Below are 13,913 nucleotides of genomic sequence, written 5' to 3'. Positions count from 1 at the left end.
GTTTTGGTGATGGTGATGTGTTTGTAGATCTTACTTTACTGAACATTCTTGCTCCTTACTATTATCTCTATCTATAATGAACTTGGCCCGGTAGTTACTATATATATAATAAAATATTAATTTTCGCGAACCATTTAGGTCACAGAAATTCCAAAAAATGGCATCAGTAAGGAGAGTTGTACAAATGATGTGAATACACAGAACCCGGATCCAAATTATCTTTTACTAAAAGTATTCATCATTTTCTGTTTTGTATGTACTAACAACATTTCATTTTTCTACAATTTCGATTAAAATATTATAAAACCTGCAGTTCAATAGGTCACATGCCCCAAATAAACATTCTCCGATTGGTCGAACTACTGTGGCCTCGGTGTAAAGCAACGCAAGCCTCGATGTAAAGATCACGCTTCCAAAAATAGAGGTATGTCCCAACTTAACATTCCCCGATTGGTTGAATTGCTGCTGGATGTAAAGCAACGGAAGCCTTGATGCAATGAAGAAAAGGGGTTGACAGGATAAACGTAATCGTTATAAATTTTAACTTCATGGTTCTTATGCAAGCAAATTTAATAAACAATGATTTTATACAGTTGTGTTATTGTTTTCACCTTACATAGGGCTTTATTTCTGATCTTATTTCTGTGTACACAATTCTGAATCTACATATTTCACCTATATCAATATTAGGTAATCCGTTTGGACGATTCCATATACTATTATGTTTTAGGGTTTTTTAGCTTCAGTGTCGAGTTGGTGTAAAATATTGAGGGCTATCTGCAAGAAATAAATCCTTTTTCCTGATAGATTAACTAAATTCAAAACCAATATAAAAATAGTTAACACATATATTTTATTTAACTGAGTAAATTGATCGGAATGTGAATGATACATAAACCTAAAATTCGTTTTGGTCTATCCCAGTAATGACATTTGCGCGGGAATTTAGTCCATTGATATCGTAATATAATTTACTTTGGATTATAATTATCTTTAGATGTAATGTTACAGGATTTAATGTGAAATTATTTGTCTCTTCTTTTATAGTACACGAGTTTGACGTCAGGTTTGTACACATGAAGTCTCTATAGTCTACAGGGGTTAAAAAATCCACTAGCCCGACGCCCGGGACTAGACTTTTACACTTCGGGCAATTAAAACTTGTTACAGTGGAAAATATTTTGTAAAAATTTACAAAATTTATGAAAATTGTAAAAAATTGACTATAAAGGGCAATAACTCCTTAAAGGGTCAATTGACAATTTTGGTCATGTTGACTTATTTGTAGATCTAACTTTGCTGTACATTATTGCTGTTTACAGTTTATCTCTATCTATAATAATATTCAAGATAATAACCAAAAGCTGCAAAATTTTCTTAAAATTACCAATTCAGGGGCAGCAACCCAACAACGTGTTGCCTGATTGGTCTGAAAATTTTCAGGGCAGATCGATCTTGACCTAATGAACAATTTTATCCTCATCAGATTTGCTCTAAATGCTTTGGTTTCAGAGATATGAGGCAAAAACTGCATTTTACCCTATGTACTATTTTTTAGCCATGTCGGCCATCTTGATTCGCGGGCGGGGTCATCGGACACATTTTTTAAACTAGATATCCTAATGATGATTGTGGACAAGTTTGGTTAAATTTGTCTAAGTAGTTTCAGAGGAGAAGAATTTTGTAAAAAATAAAAAAAATAACGAAAAATGGTTAAAAATTACTATAAAGGGCAATAACTCCTTAAGGGGGCAACTGACCATTTTGGTCAAATGACTTATTTGTAGATCTTACTTTGCTGAACATTATTGCTGTTTACAGTTTACCTCTATCTATAATAATATTCAAGATAATAACCAAAAACGGCAAAATTTCCTTAAAATTACCAATTCAGGGGCAGCAACCCAACAACGGGTTGCCTGATTGGTCTGAAAATTTCAGGGCAGATAGATCTTGACCTGATGAACAATTTTATTGGCATCAGATTTGCTCTAAATGCTTTGGTTTTAGAGATATGAGCCAGAAACTGCATTTTACCCTATGTACTATTTTTTAGCCATTTCGGCCATCTTGGTTCGCGGGCGGGGACATCGGACACATTTTTTAAACTAGATACCCTAATGATGATTGTGGACAAGTTAGGTTAAATTTGTCTCAGTAGTTTCAGAGGAGAAGATTTTTGTAAAAGATTACAAAAATTTACGAAAAATGGTTAAAAATTGACTATAAAGGGCAATAACTCCTTAAGGGGTCAACTGACCATTTTGGTCAAGTTGACTTATTTATAGATCTTACTTTGCTGAACATTATTGCTGTTTACAGTTTATCTCTATCTATAATAATATTCAAGATAATAACCAAAAACTGCAAAATTGCCTTAAAATTACCAATGCAGGGGCAGCAATCCAACAACGGGTTGTCTGATTCATCTGAAAATTTCAGGGCAGATAGATCTTAACCTGATGAACATTTTTACTTCGTGTCAGATTTGCTCTAAATGCTTTAGTTTCAGAGATATAAGCCAAAAACTGCATTTTACCCCTATGTTCTATTTTTAGCCATGTCGGCCATGTTGGTTGGCAGGCGGGGTCATCGGACACATTTTTTAAACTAGATACCCTAATGATGATTGTGGCCAAGTTTGGTTAAATTTGGCCTAGTAGTTTCAGAGGAGAAGATTTTTGTAAAAGTTAACGGACGACAGACGCCAAGTGATGAGAAAAGCTCACTTGGCCCTTAATAAATAAATAAATAAAATAAATAATCTTTATTTCAAGAGGATAATCCCATTAGTTAAAATTAATCTTCCTGAGAGTCCTCAAAATAATAATAACATATCTATAAGTACATACAATATTATAATGATATATTATACACAATATACAATTGTATCTAGATAATAATGAAAAAGCATATTAATCTGCACAATTGATGAAAAATTTGTAACATTTTGTTTTAAAAGATACAAGTGTATTACTCATTTTTATTTCATTTGGTAAACTGTTCCATATTTGAGAACCTGAATATGTAAATGTTTTCTTTAAAAAGTTTGTTTTTAGTTTCGGAAGATTTTATAGTTTTTCATCAGCCGAACGTAAATTATAATTCTGATTACCAATAAAATCAGGCCAGGTGAGCTAAAAAAGGGTATTTAATACGCCTATTTCTAGAATAAGAAACAAACTTCAAGTACTCGCAAATCGGTTTGTGTTCGTACCGGCCGACCGACCGACAAAGTAACCGAAAAATGTGGTGGTGGAATGACGTAAATACTACACGGAAGTTTATATATAAGAATGAAGTTACAAGTTATTCTACATTCAGGTCCGTACTCTCCACAGAGAGTCATATAGTAAACAAACATATCATATACCACATCTCAGCTTAAGCCCTTTATGAACATTTACAGGTCCCTACTATGTATTGGTTATCCAAACTACACAATAAAACCCGTAAAATATCGTTTCATCTCGGCCTCTATAGTAAGTGTTCTACAACTAATCTGTCTGTGCTTTTATCTAGTTGACCTTTTCTACTATCAAAGATCTTATTATTAATTACAGTGTTAAATTGGTGACCTTTTTAAATAAGTTTATTTATAAAGGATCGATAAGTTTATCCGGATCGTGTCTAAGATTACTGACCCGGTAAACAACATCACCGTAAAAATTAGGATGTGCTATCCCGTTTGTAATACGTTTTCTACAGGAACAGCCAAACTTTCAAACCAAATCTTTGTATCTATGAACAAATTTATAAAAGGTTTAAGTAATTTGTGGTAACGAAACCCATGGCTTAATGAATTACCAGTAATACATAGATTACGGTCATTGAAATCAAAAACTTGACTACAGACACGAGCATACATGTAGTGAACGAGTTGGGATATATAAACATCCTCAGACGGTGTAAAAGAAACATCACCGTCCAAAAAAGGAAAATTAACAATAGGGGACGAAAAATCGCCCCTTTTGTCGTAAATTCTTTTATGTACTTTTTCGTATTAAACTGAAATATAAACATATCGAAAAGGACAATTATTGCTATTTATGATTTATTGAAAGTAAGTTCCTTTGGGTAAATGTCCACAGTAAAATTAACAAAATCTTGATTATTTAAGGTAAAAAATACCACCAAGGTACGGTAAACATTTTAAATAGACCAGTTAATGGTAAATAAGACGAATCTTTACTGAGTTTTGTCATACTGTGATTCGTAATAATACAGGAACAAGTCTGTTGTTAAAGGGGCGCAACTGGTGCCCAAGGAATGTCTACAACCAGTCGATAAATTACTTTATTGCCGAAACGTAGATATTGTCGAGTAGAAAGTTTACAGCTTTTTGATCATCTCATCACTCTTCCAGTAAGTATGTCAGTTTCTTTTTCTGCGAGATAACTTTTCATAACGTTGTCATATCGAGGAGAATTTAGTTCAGCATTTTTTTCATGATTTGGTGCAGAGGGCCATGGATTAGTGAAGTCACTCCCCGAACTATTGTCAAAGTTCTTTTCAAATTATTAGAGTGAAAATAAAATATTTTAATCGGTATTTTTTATCGAAAAAAAAGACAAACAGACAAGACACTACAAAGAAAAAACTACACGAGCCGTATCAAAAAACCGCTGTAAAATAAGGTACTTCAGAAGGGTGAGCAGTTCCTGCTCCACCAACCCCGTGCTTTCATAAAAAGTAAAGCCCGGAGATTAGTCGCTTTCAAGTTTGAGTTCTAAACAGACCCCCGCTGACAATTTCTAGACATACTAGTAAGTCAATATATGAAGCAGAGCTAACTGTATCTGTTGTATCCAGTATTTCAAGTTCACTGGAATAGATGATATGCAACATTGTCAGCCTATTTTGAACTACTCAGTGAGAAAACATCATCTTTAAAACGGAAATTGAAGTTTAAGGATAATGCTGGCTTCTTCAACTTTTCCTGAAAATCCCCTATGCAAAACATGGCTCATACGAAAAGGAATAAATTGGCGGAAAAGGGAGCACAGGTTGGCCCCGACAGGAGTTTCGACTGTCTATTAAAAAATGGACATTTTAGAGTTTTCAGTATTTCCTCTTTATTAAGTTTTCAAATTGATTGTCAATACCTTATTGCCTTAAAATATACATTACATCACGTGATTAACACCTTGTTGTTTTATTTTTTTTTCTGCGGGGACAACACGTATTGCCATAATGAATAATAGTAGTTTATGGATACATTTAAAATTACATATATATCTGGATTACTGTCTGTCAGTTATTTAAAAAAAATGTATATAGTGAAGGTTTTTTTAAAGATACATAACAATTTTTAATAAAGAAACTAACACTGCAAACTCAAAAATAAGGAACAATTAATTCTTATTAATAATTATTTGATAAAAAAAAACCCATTAAACTATGTATATTGATATAAACACTTTAAAAGGAGTCATATACTTATTTCATTTAGATATTGTAACTCCGATCAAAATTAAATAAATATGAATTAGACTAAGTGAAAACATACACCTTATGATAAAAAGTTTTAGATTTAATGTATATCTTTGATTTGAGATAAGTTTAAAAAAAAATAGGACGAAAGCGTGACTAGGGCGAACGGACCTGTTCATGGCTGAATAAATTATCATAAATGATCTCCACCCTGATCGTCAAGTACAGCAAAAGGATATCAGGTATTTATTATTCACTTGACCTTTGAACTTCCTTGGTGGTTATACACTATTATAGTTTAAGAATTGGGGGTTTAATCCTTCATTTTGGTTATTTAGATTTAGATTAACTCGTCCTTAGATAGACACACCCCATGATTGAGTCGGAAATTTTCAAATTATTATATTTCCTAATAAAGTATGTGATTTTTAAACTGCGCCACGTTTCATGCAGTTTTTACTAAAATCTGACTGTAACATATTTAATAATGTATATTTATGCATTTAACTGTTGTTTGACATTATAACTCCAATTATATGCTGGTTATCGATAATGTTCTAAGTGTCGAAAAAAATCTGTTATTTAAGGCAGCATACAATGAGTCAGACATGTAATGTGAATAGCAAATTGAAGTCAGTTGACTAGTTTAACCGTCGGTTGAATGGTTTTCTTATAAAGTTGAAATTTTCATGGACAAAATTTGGTTTATAATCTTGAAAAGTGTATTCAATGATTCATTCAGAGAAAAAAATGGGAATCATGTATGAGTCACAGGTTTCGATTGCAATTTGTATAAAATACAAGATTCATAAAACCAGCAGATTTATACTAGACATAGAAAGTGTAAATGTATTCTTTTAATTTCCTACTAATTAAAAGATGTTGAAATATTCTGAAACACTATCCAATTGATACATGTATATTACTATATATATACACAATTAAAATTACTAATGAAATTTCAAATAATTTTCCTGTGACTTTTACCTATAAAATGTATGACTTCAAGTTTTTCTTTTGACTTTTTTCCGTTTACCAATTTAACACATCTGCTCAAGTGACGCTGTAAACATATATTTATTTTCAAATGAAATATATGCTGACAAAGGTTTTTTTTTTTTTTTTGGGGGGGGGGCTTCGAGGGGTCCGTACGGTTGAACCCCCTTTGAAAACAATTAAGATTAGTTTTGTAATAAATGTTTACTTCCGTACTCCTAACAACAAAATTATTATATTCAAATTTACCTGTGTACGTTATTTTATTTACCGCCATTTTGTCCCATTTTGTCCCAGGTTCGAGTTGTCTTTTTGACACTGTTCCTACATCTTTTTTTTTTATTTATATTGTATTTATGTTGTGTCATTGATCAAACTTATTCGATCAGTGTATGTTTACTTGTTTTTGTTTAAATGTCTTTTTGATCGAGTTAATCCATTTCAATTGATATTTTATAGTGGGTCTTTTTATGTTGTAATGTTACACTACTGTCTCAGGTTAGGGTAAATGTTGGCGCCTGTTAAAACATTTAAACCCGCTGCATTTTTTTGCACATGTCCTAAGTTAGGAGCCTGTTGTTCAGTGGTTGTCGTTTATTGGTGTGGTTCATAAGTGTTTCTCGTTTCTCGTTTTTTATATAGATTAGACCGTTCGTTTTCCTGTTTGAATTGTTTTACAGTAGTCATTTTGGGACCCTTTATAGTTTGCTGTTCGGTGTGAGCCAAGGCTCCGTGTTGAAGGCAGTACTTTGACCTATAATTGTTAACTTTTTAACCGGATTTTCAAAGGAAAAATCGGTTATTGATTTGTGGATTACGGCGGGCGGGCGGCTGCCAAACAGTGTCCGTTCATTAACATGAAAACGCTTTGACGAAATTTTAGCTTTCTCTTTGTTGAGTTGTAGACCTTTCAGTAGCCAAAAGTGATATTCATTATATGATTGAGTTATTTCCCTTTCAACAGAAATGGTGTGATTAATAAGTTTATGTTTAGATAGTCTATCAATGATTGTATCTGTTCAATTGATTTTAGTCAGGAGCTGTCAAAAATTTCTTTATAACTTTTTTTTTTTAACTTTACATTCTGACTTGGATGGAGAGTTGTCTCATTGGTACTCATACCACATCTTCTTATTTATAAGCACTATTAAAGCTGACATTCTGTTGAAATTGTGACTGGTAAGTATGATTTTGATTGATTTTTTGACTATCAAAGTCTAGAATTATTTGAAATTGACTTTGCAAGTCGATGTAACCCCTTGAAAATTCCTGGCTACGGGCCTGAGACATTACACCTTAAACTTGGTGAAAAGTGAGATGTGGAAACAACTGTTAATGCCGTTTTTACTTTATCAAAAAAATGTTTATGTCGAGTTGTCAGCAAGAGAATTGCCTATAGACTAAAGTGGCAATTTCGGACCCATAAAACTGGCACCAAAGAAAACTTTTGAAATTTGACTTTGCATAAAAAAAAATGGGTTACCTTATAGTATATATATATTTTTGATTTAGTACAATTATTTATGAAAACGAGCATAGCTTTCAATTTATTACACGTGTATCAAGATGGAACATTGAACTATGAACAACGATCCTTTGTTGTTGGGGTGGGGTGGTGGGGCATGGTTTTTTTTCTAAATTAATTTGAATCTAAATTTCTTGAGAAAAATAAATTAGTTTCAAAAGGGAAGTGAAAAAATATTTTGTCATATTATCGTATCTTTTTTCATACTAAAAAAATAAAAAAAATAATGCATTTCAATAAGAAAAATATAGCATTAATAATGTTTTCATAATAAATAATGTCGCTATTCTATTAAACAAGTATCACACTGATATAGGAAAATGTAGCAGCATTATTATTGTATTACACGCGATTATGGCGTAGGGTGCAAACGCACACATTGGATGTACATCCCACTGTCTTTGCTACATGATTGTCATAGGTTTGTCCATCTCTATATTATAGACAAGTTTCATTTTATCTCATATGCTAATTTTCTGTTATAAATACAACATACTTGGGATTAGATGTACACAATGTAGTGGAAGTTATACCAACGTTTGTCGTTAAAAACATCCCTGTTTTAAAAAGGAAAACAATTATTTACCGAAAAATTTTCATTTATTCTTACATATGTAAAACTTCGTCTGAGATTTTCCAACAATGCATCTCGTTTACAAGAGACAATGTCGCTACTCCACACGAGAAGAACGTTTTTTTTTTTCGATTCGCACTTTCCAAAAACTGATATTGGTCTAGGCTGGAAGTTAACAAGTAAAACAAAACTATATGATACTATTTTACGATACCAAAGAATGCTTGCATGAGGCTAATGCAACCAAAATAAATTTGCTGATGTAGAATTTTCCCATTTTATACTCTATTTTTTTTTATTTGAAAATGTCACCTTTGCAAAATTAGTAGAGATAACACAACCTAGTTCAGTGTCAAATTTAATTTATTCTATTTGGAAACTGGCTCTATCTTCCATGATCATTGAAAATTCTGTAATTTGTAATTTCAGGACCCGGCTTTAGCCCAACAAGAAGACACTGATTGACCACCACTCACAGCCATTCATTTCTGTCAGAATGGGAACATCATCGAGTAAAGCATCATTCTCACCATCATGTAAGTTATGTGAAGACAGGAAGGCCAGTAAACCGGAACCTAGTAAATGGAGCTGCAAAGAGTGTTGGATATTGATGTGTGACAGTTGTAAACAGAGTATTCATCCTGAAATGATGCATCCAGAAACACATACAGTTACAGAGACTGGAAAAGATGATGATGATTCAGTCGTAATCTTGTCTGTTGTGAACACATACAAAACAAAATCCAAAAACATTATGAGGATGCTTTGTTTACATGATGACATGATATATTATCGTCACTTTAATTCCGAAAAGTCAGAAAATAGTGTCGTAAAGGCCAAAATATCGAAATCAATGAAAATATTACAAAAGGTTGATATTGAATGTACAGATCTTGCCATATCATCTACTGACGACATATTATTTTCACCTGCACAGTCGCCATCAGAGCTTAAAACATTTGCAAAGTCTGGTGAAACAAAAACTCTGTTGGATGTTTCTCCAATGGCCATATTCTGTATCCATGTAAACAAAGATAATGAGAAAATACTTGTTTTGGTTGAGCAGTCGGACCCGTACAATCAGAGCATTGCTGTTTTTGGTACAGGTTATGAGAAGAAAGTAACAATTGATAATAACAGTAAAATCTTTAATAAAATTCGTCGTATCGTTTGTGATTCCAAAAATAAAATGTATGCAATTGATGGGAAAGCCGATGAAGATGGCAATAGACGCGTGGTATCGTTTGATATGAAAGGCAACACAATATTTATTTATGAGGGGTGTCAAAGTATAAAACTGATTTATTCGCACCAACTGATATTGTGGTAACTGCGAAGGACAATATTATAATTGCAGACATGTTTAGCAATGCTTTACATGTACTTAATACTAAAGGAGAATTAATTGCGCTACAAAATACCATGGAATATGGAATAGAGATGCCAGAAAGTCTTAGTTTTGACAAAGCAGGGAATCTACTAATTGGTTGTGATACATTTGAAAAGCGCAAAGACCCGTTTGCAAATATATACATGGTGAAAACATCGGTATGACTGGGCATATGACATTTGCGCCAATTTTCAAAATTTCGTTTTTTTTCATTTCATTTGCGCCAATTATTGATTTTTCTTTTGCGCCAATTTAATTTGAAGCGGTAGGATGTGATAAATTTCAGATAATTTCCGTGACTTAGTTTTAACCTAACGCAGCAGGTACGTGGTGTTCAATGAGTACATGTATATCCATACATGTTGAGCTCATTGATTTAAACACTTCTGTTATGATAAGATGGATCTTTTGTACACAGAAACAAGCCGGGGGAAATAAGTCGACAATCTTCGATGGACATTCTTTGAGGCAATCATACATTCTCAAAAACAGAAATATTTGCTATAGATGTAAAAATAAATGATGTAAAAGCTTGGAGTAAAACTGTGATGGAATGACAGTTGTGAAAACTTTACATGAATATTACCACGTTGCAGATGACCACAAGACTGAGGCAAAACAGCTCCGTGTCAGAAGTTATGTTGTAGAAAACAATCTGGTGATATATCAAGTAGACCAGGCAAAATAGTAAGAATCGAGTTACAGGGAATGCAAGAAAATCACCTTCAATTTTTTGTTATTAAATCAATAAATTCTGTACAACTTATATGCCTCATGACTTGTGTTTACCTGTAATTTGGCGTGTGTGTTTTATCTAGGGTACCTTTGAACATTTTTTGGTCTGCCCTTCCACGGAATATTTTTTAAATCCAGAAAAGCGCTTCGGACGCAAGAAATTATTAAACGTGTTGTTTTCAATTTTTTACATCACTGGGTCGATACCTCTGCTGGTGGACTATCCGTCCCCGAGGGTATCATCAGCTCAGTAGTCAGTACTTCGGTACTGACATGATTTATAACAAACCTTTCTAAAATTGTCCGTTTATAAATTTTGAAATTATAAAGAAACTAAGGTTTCAACTCCCTCAGGCAAAGTTGACCTTAGATGAATTTGGCTATTTGTTTTATGTATTTTTGTTATATGTAGCTCTTTTACTATTTCGGTACTTATACATCCCTCGGATTTCAAATGTTTGGCATTGAGCGTTCCTGATGAAGGTAAATCCAGAAAAGCGCTTCGGACGCATGAAATTATTAAACGTGTTGTTTTCAATTTTTTACATCACTGGGTCGATACCTCTGCTGGTGGACTATCCGTCCCCGAGGGTATCATCAGCTCAGTAGTCAGTACTTCGGTACTGACATGATTTATAACAAACTTTTCTAAAATTGTCCGTTTATAAATTTTGAAATTATAAAGAAACTAAGGTTTCAACTCCCTCAGGCAAAGTTGACCTTAGATGAATTTGGTTATTTGTTTTAGGTATTTTTGTTATATAGCTCTTTTACTATTTCGGTAATTATACATCTCTCGGATTTCAAATGTTTGGCATTGAGCGTTCCTGATGAAGGTAAATCCAGAAAAGCGCTTCGGACGCATGAAATTATTAAACGCGTTGTTTTCAATTTTTTTCAATGTTTTTGATCTTTCGAAAATTCCATCTGACAACCGATCAGACAATAGTTTTAAGCTGACTAAAGGCATAAAAAGTAAAATTTCAAGAATACCGAACTCCAAGGAAAATTCAAAACGGAAAGTCCTTTATCAAATAGCAAAATCAAAAGATCAAACGAATGGAAAACAACTGTCAAATTCCCGACTTGGTACATTCATTTCCTTATGTAGAAATTGGTGGATTAAACCTGGTTTTATAGCTAGCTAAACCTCTTACTTGTATGATAGTCATATAGCATTTCATTATATTGACAACAGTGTGTGAGCAAAACAAACGTACATTATAGGTAAAAATGTCAAAAATTTGGGTACAGCAGTTAACATTGTGTTATAATCTTAATTACTATAAAAACAAACAACTATTTAAACAAAGAAAAACAAAATGGCATATAGACACTCTATAGACAAAGTACATAAGCAAAAATGAAAGACAAGACTACAAAAATGATCATAGCATAATAACACAATGGCGGGATATATAAATACCTAGTCACGCCAAAAGTATATACTAAAAATGGACTAAACAGTAAAGGATAAAAATATACAAAGACAAAAGAAAATAACCCTTTAATACTTGATTAAGATGATAAACAACGTCAGTACCTAGAATCTATACTTCAAGACTGTCATGTATTATATGTGAAGTTGATACGGAATATTTGTCAACAAGGTATTGGTATCTTCCGATGAACTTTTTTTTTAGAAAAAGGACGAGTCGTTCTTTGGCATAACCCTGGTTCATCAACTTTCTGCTCAGACACTGGTGTTTTATAAATATTTTATAAAGTCTGAGTAGCAGTGGGGGGGGGGGGGGGGGGGGGGGATTTATAATTTCAAAATTAAAATCGTCTCGTTTGTCATAGATTCTGGTACTGAGACGACCATATATTTATATTGTTTACAAGAAATATAAATAACTCTGCAAAACAACAACAAATATCATAAACAAATATTATACTGACATGTATAAATACAGCTACATATAACGATCCAGGTTGTGTCTGTGGATGGGCAATTGTAGACTCAAAACATTATTTCTTTGAATACTCTTTATATACATTGGCACGTGAACAGCTGAAAATTAGTTTAAACTTCCTAAGAAATGAAAACAACGCTTTATAAATGTCATGCATCCGAATGCTTTTCTGGATTTACCTTCATCAGGAACGCTCAAGGCCGAATATTAGAAAGCCAAGGTGTATAAGAGCCGATACATTTGAAGAGCTACATGACCAAAAGGTCCTAAAAATAATAGCCTATTCCAACTACGGTCATCTTTGTATTGAAGATAACTGATCAACCTGGGTGTGCTCATTTCGTTAAAAGAGAGGCGAAAGGTACCAAAGGGACAATCAAACTCACAAGTCGAAAATAAACTGACAACTCCATGACAAAAAAGAAGAAAAAGACCAACAGACAAACAACAGTATACAAAACACAACATAGAAAACTAAAGACTAAGCAACACGAACCCCACTAAAAACTGGGGGGTGAAATCAGGTGTTCCGGACGGGTAGCAGATCCTGATGCACATGTGGCACCTGTCGTGTTGCTAATGTAAGTACAAAACGGTGATATGTCTAATTAGGTATGTCACATTCGTGGAAAAGGAGAACGGGATTGTGGTTACGACAATTGGAACATATCCATCGTCAAAAGTGAAACGGATATTCCATAACGGCCAACTAACACGTGATGGCGTCTGTAAAATTTTCGAAGGGATGAGTTCAATTTCACCACTTGGAAGTCTTGTTTTAATAGCTTCTTGTGGGCAGCAACCCCCTATCAAGGAAATCATGATTGGAAACGCAAGCCCTGGATTATCGTATCAACTAGGAGATATATACTCCATATGCAGGTGCTGTTGGAAGGTTGCTACATAGAAATGGAAAGTTCACAATTGGGTAGCTGAAATCATCTCTTTTTTCGTGAAGTTTTGTTCTAAATCGACTCGCATTGTCAATTTCAATGTAAGTCAAGATATGAGACAGACTTTATTGTATCTGCTGTATCCTTTATTTCAAGTTCGGTTGGATAGATGCGTTCAACATAGTCATCAAACTTGGAATTATTTAGTGAGAAGACATCATTTATCTAGCGGAAAGTGAAGTTAAATGATAATGCTAGTTTCTTTTCATTTTTCCTTAGAAGTTCCTGTATGAAGTCAACCTCATATGAATAAAGGAACAAGTCGGCAAGAAGAGGAGCACAGATGGTTCCCATGGGAATGTCGATTGTTTGTTGAAAACACGCCTTCCATCAAAATATATCAGCATCACATATTTTTGTTAGTTGATCATATACAACTTTTAGTTACTAC

The 13,913-nt window shown here is 33.4% G+C and overlaps 1 long non-coding RNA gene across 1 annotated transcript; it reads left to right on the top strand.

Moving 5' to 3' along the window:
• Positions 1-5,617: 5,617 nt before the first annotated feature.
• Positions 5,618-10,684, top strand: LOC127705330 (uncharacterized). The gene is made up of 2 exons (XR_007983834.1): positions 5,618-5,675; positions 8,958-10,684. It is a non-coding gene; the product is annotated as an uncharacterized LOC127705330 (long non-coding RNA).
• The last annotated feature ends 3,229 nt before the right edge of the window (positions 10,685-13,913 follow it).

The sequence above is a fragment of the Mytilus californianus genome, unplaced genomic scaffold (assembly GCF_021869535.1).
Source record: "Mytilus californianus isolate M0D057914Y unplaced genomic scaffold, xbMytCali1.0.p SCAF_6, whole genome shotgun sequence".
NCBI classification, from domain to species: domain Eukaryota; kingdom Metazoa; phylum Mollusca; class Bivalvia; order Mytilida; family Mytilidae; genus Mytilus; species Mytilus californianus.
The sequence above is the reverse complement of the archived record's forward strand: the minus strand, read 5'-3'. Positions and strand labels throughout refer to the sequence as shown.